We start from the raw sequence: 9,897 nt of genomic DNA, 5'->3' as shown, positions 1-9,897 counted from the left end.
AGGAACGTTCTTCATCTTCTTCTCTATATCTATAAAAATGAATGTTTGTATGTTCGTGATGCTAAAACTCAAAATCGGCTGGACCAATCTTGACGACGTCTTCTTATGATTTGTTTCTTTTTACTCAAGGAAGGTTTAGGAAATAAGAAAATTTAAAAATTCCCACCTTGGGAATTGGGAATTGGGAAAAACTGGTGTATTACAATATTAGTGTATTATTATTATTGGACGAGGCGAAGTTCGTTGGGTCAGCTTGTATAGTATAAAGTTCATTACACTTTAATAATGACTTAAATGAAGTATTTACTCAATAGATTCACGTTCACCACAACGATGCAACTATTCAAGCTATTCAGGTCAAGTGATAAGTCACTTAAACTGGCTGTAGACGTCACATATTAATCTGTGCAGATCTTTGACGTCTACAGCTTTCCTTTGTTTTCGCCTCGCCATCGTCTGTCATCAACATCCCTCCAAATATCCCGAATATCTCGAGGGATGTTGGAAAGAGCAAAGGAAAAGCTGTAGACGTCAAACATCTGTACAGATTAATATGTAACTCCCAGCTTTATTTCATAGATCTTTGGAGGATGTCATCAAAGCCATCAAATAGCTAAACTAGAAGATGGAGAAGATGGAGATCTTTAAAATTCAGTTTGACTCAAAATGGCAATTAATTAATAATTATGCTTAAGTCCGTATTTAAAATTTGGCCGATCAATAGACGGTTTCCAAATAGGAAAAAATGGTGAGCTTCGAACACACGTTTTATTATTCTCATTTAATCGAAAAATGCATAATATTTCTAACCTAGGACACGATAAAAATAACCTATCAATGCTTATTTAAAATCAACTAACAAATATTAACAGTAGTTCCAACAAAAATTATAGTGTGAATTGTTTTGTGTTTATTTTATTTTATTATTTCCCTTAACTTTTTATTGCTCTGTTCTCGCTGTTGAAATTCGTCAGCGAATATTGGCTGATAAGAATTTTCTTGAAAAATCATTCTGGCCTTCGTACACCCTTTTGATTGGCGTGCTGTTACCGATCGGAGCTATGTTAGCGCTTCTTCAATGGAATACAGAAATCCAACTGATCGTTTTAAAACTCTGTGGAAAATGCTTTATGCACCAACACTACTACCGATTTGATGTATACAGAACTTATATACAGGAAGGAAACTCCACATACTACATCACGTACGATCGAATCGGTCCATGCAAGATGCCGGGAAACTCGTGAAACAGCAAGATTGTTTGGCATAGTATTTATACACACACATGTCTGCATGGCATGTGAAAAAGGCTAGTGTTAGGCTGTTGTATGAATGCTGTACATTCACGAATGTGTGTGTAATAAACGCATGTTTTCACAATTCTATTGAAATTTTCCTGCCCAGTTTTCCTCGTGCGATTAGTGTGATTGGTATGAGCAAATGTTCATTGCTCTGCCAAAGAGTGACGGTGATCGTAGAAACACACAAAAAGGCCATTTTCTTCAATCCCAGTTGCTAATAGTATTCTGCATTTTAGAAGTTGTGGCAATATCTGGACGAATCAGATCACGTTCGCGAATCATTTTCGGATGAGTTACATGGTGGCAACATAGGTGTCTTGGCTGCATGTCAATGACTTCAAGCTTCAATTCATGATAATCAAGCAAATGCTTTATTTTTGTTTGCAAACATTTTGTACTTTCCGTAGAATACGTTTAGAATCGTTATTGTAAATTGAAAATTAACTTGCGGGATAGGATATTTTTTAATATGCCCAGTATGTGTGTTTGTGTGTGAGAAAGTGTTTTACAATGTGGTGGTTTTGATCCAAAAATAAATTCAGAACTATATGGATGGATACACCTTGTCCAACGCGCCTGAGAAACCCGAGAGAAATATAGGGATGCAAATAAGCTGTAAAAAGCACACTATTTTGAAAACGGTTTGAAATAGTCTTTTGAAGTACGTAGACAGGTAAGTGTCAACAGTTGGTTACAACTTGTCTATGTTTTTATGTATGATAGCTACACTGAACATAATCTATAACGTAACTAGTCTATATATGCACAGATCATCACATTAAAACGACTTTAATATTAATATTGAAAATCATTTTAACCATCAGCGCAACGTTGTCGCGGAGGATTACATACACAAACGTGAAGAAACGAAACACATAATATTTTAGTTTGTGCGAGATACAATCTGTTAATGGTTTTTCTTTTTATTTGTATCGAAAAAACAGTTTGTTATCAGCAACTTTAATTGTTGCAAACACTTGCAAACACGTTAGAAATTAAAAGAATTCTTAGGAATTTCTAATGTGGCAAAGAAAAGCCAAAAATTTACTCTTTATTTCCGTTGGTTGTGCTTGTAACAGAGTAAGTCCTTTTTCTCGCTTTTCCACATCTTTTATCGGTTTTCTCACGCTAATATCGTTTCCTTTTCGTCTGACAGGTGCTGTTGGAGCGAGTTCGAACTTATGGGTCCGAACTGTTTCCAACATTAATTGTTGCTTGAAATACGACTGCTAAATACGGCCTTATAGGATCTTTGTCACTAGCATTATAACCGAGGAGCCACACGTGAAGCTTTTTACACCGAACGAACGTTTTTTCGAGCGGCTGGAGCTTACCGTGTGTCAGCAATCCCTCTCGCTCTAATGATAGATTTCTCTTTCCTTCCTTCGGTTCACGTTCGGTGCTCAGAATTCGAGCGAACGTTCGCTAGCGCACAGAAAAAGTCGAGCGAATTTTTTGGGCATTCTTCCCCTTCCATGTACGGGTAAAAAAAACAGACCAACTGTTATAAATATGGTATACAGCGATTGCCGCAAAAAGCTCGGGCCAAAAAATTCGTTATACGCGTTCGTTCGCTTACGTGTGGCTCCTCGGTAAAGCGACCTTCTTTGGTCTCTTGCCTTCAGTTTTCTACTTGAGATGTTTCAGCGTACACTTTATACTTAAGCTGTATCTTTGTGATTATTTTGTGCAGACGATGATTGATATCGGTGTAAAAATATTTTAAAATTCCTTTTTGCTTTTTCGTGACACTTTTTAACAAATTGATATGACTAGAGGGTCAAGTAACACTTTTGATGTGCCGTAATGTGGTACCACACACAATTTGCTGTGTTGTGAATTGTGGTAGCACAGTGAAGTGTCATACAGTTATACAACTTGTCTATTTATTCAGCAACATCTTCTCGATTCAAAATGGTCAGTACGTGCAAAATGTTCAATTTAACAAGTGTGTGCTGAGTGTTGTAACTTTGCGCGCAAAACAAATCACAAAAGGATGCTAAAGTATCTGCAGTATATGCATTTTGCTTGATCGATAAGGGCTTTAGCCATTTACACTTTCCATTCCTATGGAATTGGTATATTAAGGAACCAACGAACGGTTCATACAATTTTATTGGTTTAACGGTATAAAACTTTACTGTAGTATCACAATTTTTTCTGTTTCGTGTCTAGTGCCACACTGTACTGTACTGTGTGTGTTGGGTAGCACAGTAACAGACGACCCAACACTTCTTCTTCTTCTTCTTGGCGTAACGACCTCTTGGTCATGCATGCCCGTCAAGGGCTTACGAGACTTGTTTCCCTGTTGTAGTACGTGGATAGTCAGTCCTCTCGTACAGGGGAGGGTCCGGTCTCGGTTGGGATTCGAACCCACGCCGTCGAGGTGGTGAGCCCATTGGCGCTCATTGGCCGATTTTTCTAACTGGCGCTACCGCTCGGCTGTCGCGGACCCCCAACCCAACACTAGATATGACCAATATGGCACCCTAGGAAACTTGACTGGTTATCAAAAGTGGCAGTCGTGTTAATAGATAAAGTTGGCAAGTTTTAGACAGAATCATACCCCTATGATTCTTGGGGTTTTTACTAGCATCCGTGTCTAGAAATATACCGTCGGGGGTTTGACAGAAACATTCCATCCTTAAAAACGGATATCCCTGCTTCTATTGACTGATTGGTCGATTGAGATGCTTATGATCCCAGCTTACTGATGGATATTTTCATCCACATCCCACCACCACCCATAACACCACCACGGCTGACCCTATGCTGCCCCTACATAGTGCTCCATACGCCAGGGATAATTTGTATTTGTATTTATTTATATTTATCGTCGCTACAAGTAATCGAAACTACAGGACGGCCTCGGTTTTCTTTATCAAACGGGATTTTGACAGCGACGAATACCGAGACTAGCGGAATAACACGTTGACTGCCAAGCCTTTTTGAGCGCATTTCACCGACAGGCCAAGAAAATCGCTTCAGAGAGGGAGTCGCTTACTCATATGTATTTGTGGGAAGCGCTTCGCTCATTGATAACCTACTCACATGCTTTGCGATATTATTCTCTATTTTATTATTTTATTATTTTATAAATTATTATACTTTTTTTATATACGAAGTAACAGCATGGACCGGTCGAAGTCTCGCGCTAATGTAAAAAAAGTTACTACATATTGTGCAAGTTGCCTGAACCAATCACTGATGTGTTTAATTTGTTTCGACATTGTACACAAGAATTAATTTTATAATAAACTTAATAACGAATGAATTTTGTGAACTAATCAAACTTATTTCTTTATTCAATGCAAACCGTTTTGCGCATATAACACAGTACAAACAGTAGCATGTTCATGGTATTAGTGTCTTTCGCACGCGAGAGAGCAAGCAGTTTCGCTGTCACCCAAAGAGAGGGAGACATGGCATGGAGAGAAATGTTACTGTCACCCAAAATTGGGTGACATGGCAGTCAAAGTGATAAAGTTCTTACGTTTATATTACCTTAGCGAAAAAACCTTAGCTTAGCAAAAACAAAGCCTGCCTGGAAAAAAGCCGCAACGAAATAACTGGCAAAAATAATGCAATCTTGCAATTCAGGATGATCAAAACAAAAATTCGCAATAAACGTTTAAATTCAATGAAATAACGAAAAAACAGTCGAACCAGGAAATAAAACACGTTTATATTGCTCAACAGTTACCGACCATACGGTACCTTTATCAGAAAATCAGAATCAGAAAAAAATTGATTAAGCCATTTTGCTCTAGCGTTAGTCTCGTTTTGTGTGAGGCGTTTCGTGCTCATACAAAAAGTTCTCTGAAAGTCAAATGTAAATAGGGCAGACTTGCAACTTGAGACAAACAGGAGTACGAGTGGCCAATCACAAGTTTGCTATACACCGTCAGATGAGAACAGCAACCTTCCAAGGAAGGAGCCTATTAGGGGCTCTAGCAATTGGTGACAAATTAAAAGAAACGATTGTAATACTCATTTCTTTCCTGCTCCTCCAACAGTAACAGAAAATCTTGTCTGCAGCGGAAGTGAGAGTCGCACTTATGGTAGGCACCCACGGAACACGGCACGAAGTAAGCAAGCCAAATTGTGGATCAATCGGGATCCGAATATTCCCAAGCAGTAATATCTGTCAAAACATAGGCGAGGGCGAGTAGAAGGCATATCCCCGCCCATTGCGGAGTGTCAATGTTTGAATGTGTACATGGGACGGCGACGAATTCAGTGCAAGAGGAGCTTTCAATGTGGGCATTACACGAGAAGCCATATTTGCCCACGTTGTGACCCTTAAACATGTTTCTGAGTAATTTCAATGTTTAAACTGTAATTTAGTGTCTTTTCGTTATCAGTGCTGTTATTTATGTGAAACAGATGGAATAATGATATAACAGCCGCCTTTGCCGTTGATGTTCTAGAAGGCAGCTCCCGGATCACCTTTCCCGCCATTTTAGCGCTTTGCTGTTCCGGATGACTCTCAACCGTTGCAGCCGGTAGAGAATGCATTGTCCGTATTTAATATGCACATATCCCGGCGGGGGTCCGCGACAGCCGAGCGGTAGCGCCGGTTAGAAAATCGGCCCATGAGCGCCGGGGCTCACCACCTCGACGGCGTGGGTTCGAATCCCAACCGAGACCGGATCCTCCCCTGTACGAGAGGACTGACTATCCACGTACAACAGGGAAACAAGTCTCGTAAGCCCTTGACGGGCAGGCATGACCAAGAGGTCGTTACGCCAAGAAGAAGATATCCCGGCATTCTGGCGCTGTGCTGAACAAGAGGCCTCTCAACAGCTGCAGCCAATGAAGAAGTCATCCCCCGAATCTTATATCCCGGCATTCTGACGCTAAGCTGATCCGGACGCAGAGCGGTACAGCCGATGGAAAAGGCATCTCCCGGATTTTACACGGAGATGTAAACCTTAAGTTTAAACATATTGTTACCGAATTTAAATTGAAATAAACGACTTCTTCTTGGCGGCGTAACGACCACTTGGTCATACCTGCCCGTTTAAGGGCTTACGAGGGCTTGTTTAAGGGCTCTCGTACAGGGGAGGGTCCGGGTCTCGGTTGGGATTCGAACCCACGCCGTGGAGGTGGTGAGCCACGGTGCTCATGGACCACCCATGCGCCACCGCGCCTTGTAAAACGCGGTCGGTACGAGGCCGACTTTTATTCAAATTTTCAGATTTGTCGGCCCCCTAAACCGAAGCAAAACCGTGCTCACCAACAAAACCGTCGCTCTTTGTTGAGAATGGTGTGCTAAAGGCGCAATATACACCCGTTTTCACTTAGGGTGGAAGCGCGCCCGCCTTCTGTGCAATGGCGCGCTATAACGGTGGAAACGCGAGTATCAACGGTGGTACGCGGCGCATGATGACTGAATCTCGCTTGCCTACTGTTGAAACGCGGACGCGGTCTGTTGGAGGGACGCAAATTTTGACGGCCGCACAAGATCTGTGAAGTGAGAGTTCTGCTCATACCATGATATAGCAAAACCTGTCAAACTACCGCATAATCAACAAACTGACCTGCTCTAAATGATGATACTGTACGGATGCAAAGCAGTATTTGTTACAATATTTAAAAATATCTTATTTTCCACCCGCTAGCTTTATTGAGAGCAATTCCTGACGCACTATTCAAAACATACGCGACCTCTCACTTTTACAGATCTTGTGCAGAAATATACCGGCCGTCAGAATTGTACAAGGTCTATAAAAGTGAGAGGTCGCGTATGATTTGAATAGTGCGTCAGGAATTGCTCTCAATAAAGCTAGCGGGTGGAAAATTAGATGTTTTTGAATAGTGTAACAAATACTGCTTTGCATCCGTACAGTATCATCATTTAAAGAAGGTCAGTTTGTTGATTATACGGTAGTTTGACAGGTTTTGCTATATCATGGTATGAGCAGACCTCTCACTTCACAGATCTTGTGCGGCCGTCAAAATTTGCGTCCCTCCAACAGACCGCGTCCGCGTTTCAACAGTAGGCAAGCGAGATTCAGTCATCATGCGCCGCGTACCACCGTTGATACTCGCGTTTCCACCGTTATAGCGCGCCATTGCACAGAAGGCGGGCGCGCTTCCACCCTAAGTGAAAACGGGTGTATATCTACTGCGTAGCCGTTTGTAAGGACTGTATGGGAATGCATCGTTAGCTCCATAACCAAGAGCGGGGCATATGGACGCTCGTCACTATTACGCTCCAAGTATTGCGGGTTGCTCTCGCGTGCCAGAGTGCGTGCTCAACCAAAGCGGGGCATTTAAACTTCGTATCGTATTGCGTACTTTGAGGGTTTCACACATTAGGGTTCGGCTAGCCAATCACAAACCTCGATTTTTCAGTTCGGATCGCTGTTGCGGCAACAGATGGGCGCGGTAGGGAGAGATTTCTGGCGGTGGCGAGATTGGGAAATTTCTGCGTTGGTGTGAAAGAGACAAGGCTATCACCATCTCGCTCTTACCCATTGAATTCCAGCCTCAGCCCGAAGCTTGCGTTTGTAGGGTGATCCGACTATTCGGATCCCGATTGAGCCTCAATTTGGCTTGCTTTACTTCGTGCAGTGTTCCGTGGGTCGGCCTCGTACCGACCGCGTTTTACAAGGCGCGGTGGTGCTTGGGGAATTTGGCTTGCTTTACTTCGTGCAGTGTTCCGTGGGCAGGTTATCCAGAACGACAATAACTTTCGTTTCTCAAAAGAATATCGTCGGTTTGCGTTGCTCAAACCTTTTGTTAGAAGGTATCTGGAAACGAACAAAATTTTCACAAAAGCTTTGTTTTGCCAATTGTTTGCATTGTTTTGTATCGGCAAGCTATGTTTGAATGCGCAAGCACTGCTCCCAAGTGACAGAAAACACGATTTAGATAACTTTCGCCAGGCTTAGTAGGGGGCTGCATAGAAGATTAATAGCTGTCTTATTAAACCAAAATTGCAAGTGTGTGCGTGAAAAATGAACCCAGCGTGGGCGCCCTGATCCGATCCTTTCCATTATAAATTGAACCCTTCTCCGGAACTGACAGCTCAAATCCATCAAATCAAAACAAATTCAAACAGACGATTTGTTTTAACAATCCAGTTCCAGTTCGGTAGTGAATCAGAGCGGAGGTTAGCAGTGTACAAGTTTCCTGAAAGGGTTAGCGGAAAAGTAAGGTTACGGCACGACCGCGTGGTCACGCCGAGCTGGAGCTCAGTTCAGACAAATCCTAGCTGCCGCACATCTCGTGCTGTTTGAGTCAATCAAGCGGACCACGAGTTCTTGTGTCCTGACAACGGAAGGAATTATCCCTCCCGTGGACGGCCGGTGGACATATGGCTTTTATAGCCGGTCCTAAAGGACGAGCCCCTTCATAGGAGTTCGGACAGAGTCGGTACGCCTCTGATTACGAGTAAGGAAACAAACGTTCGACTTAGCGTAGGAGGATATACCCCGACTCGCATAGCGAAAGAATAAGAAGAAGAATTTTAACAATCTCAGCAGTTTTTACATTTACCTTGCTTGCAAACAGGATAATCTTCCCCGACGAACTCGAATGTTCCATTATCATTGCATTATCATTGCATAAAGCCCATCCCTCGTCGATACAGTCACTGGAAATATTGGACAACTCTGGCCTTCCAGCATTATTTTGGCTTGTACGTCCTATCTCATTTCAGAAATCATAGGAGCAAGCGCTCCACTACAATCAATACGAGCAATGCAGGAATCTTCAAGCTTTTGTTGTTGAAACCTGCTGGACGGTTGTAAATAACAATTTACTAACTTCCAAATGAGAATTATCGAGTGCCGAAGCAGTAACGCAAATAAATCAATAAACTTACCAAGATCGATAAACTGCCTCATTACAATTTTGCTTGGCCCTGGGTAAACGTGTTTGCTGGCTTTCATACTGTTGATCCACTCGCTGTTTAATTCGCCTTCTAATCGAGAAAATTTAAAGTCGCATCCCTGTTTATCTTTGAACCATAATGTTGTTTTGGGGCAGTGCAAACGGCTGAATCGAGAGAGATGTGGAAATATTTTATTCGCAGACCGAGACGCAGGTGGGACATTTCAGTCCAGTCATTGCTGATGCTCTGCAGGAGTACCATGACAGTGCAGCGAAATTACTCCGTCGTGTAGCTTCATAGAACACTTTTTCAAGTCATTCTCGTCCAGATCCAGCACCACTAGATCGTATGCCAGGGGGCAATTGGGCTACGTTCTTTTGGTGGTTCCGACCGTCCTTGATAATCGTACTGATATTGTATGTGCCCAGAATTTCGCCCAGATATGGAAGTTAAACATCCGATTCCGCAGCAGCTCATGCAGTAGCTTTATGTTACCCAGGGACATCTCGTTTTGAATCGATTCCATCAGCAATTCGAAAGCTATCAGCACCTTTTCGTCGAATACCCGCTGGTTGCACTATTGCAGCAGCGAACTGACGATGGCGATCACATCGTTCTTCAGCACATTCCCCTTGTTTGTTGCAAGTTTGTAGAGAACTTCCGAAGCCACCTAGTTCGTTATGCGAAGTTCTACTTCTCAAAAAACCCTGTATCGTATATCAAGTTCAAGAGATGGAACATTTTAAACAAAAC

This window comes from Anopheles coustani, chromosome 2 (genome assembly GCF_943734705.1).
Source record: "Anopheles coustani chromosome 2, idAnoCousDA_361_x.2, whole genome shotgun sequence".
NCBI lineage: Eukaryota > Metazoa > Arthropoda > Insecta > Diptera > Culicidae > Anopheles > Anopheles coustani.
Note: the sequence above shows the minus strand (reverse complement) of the source record.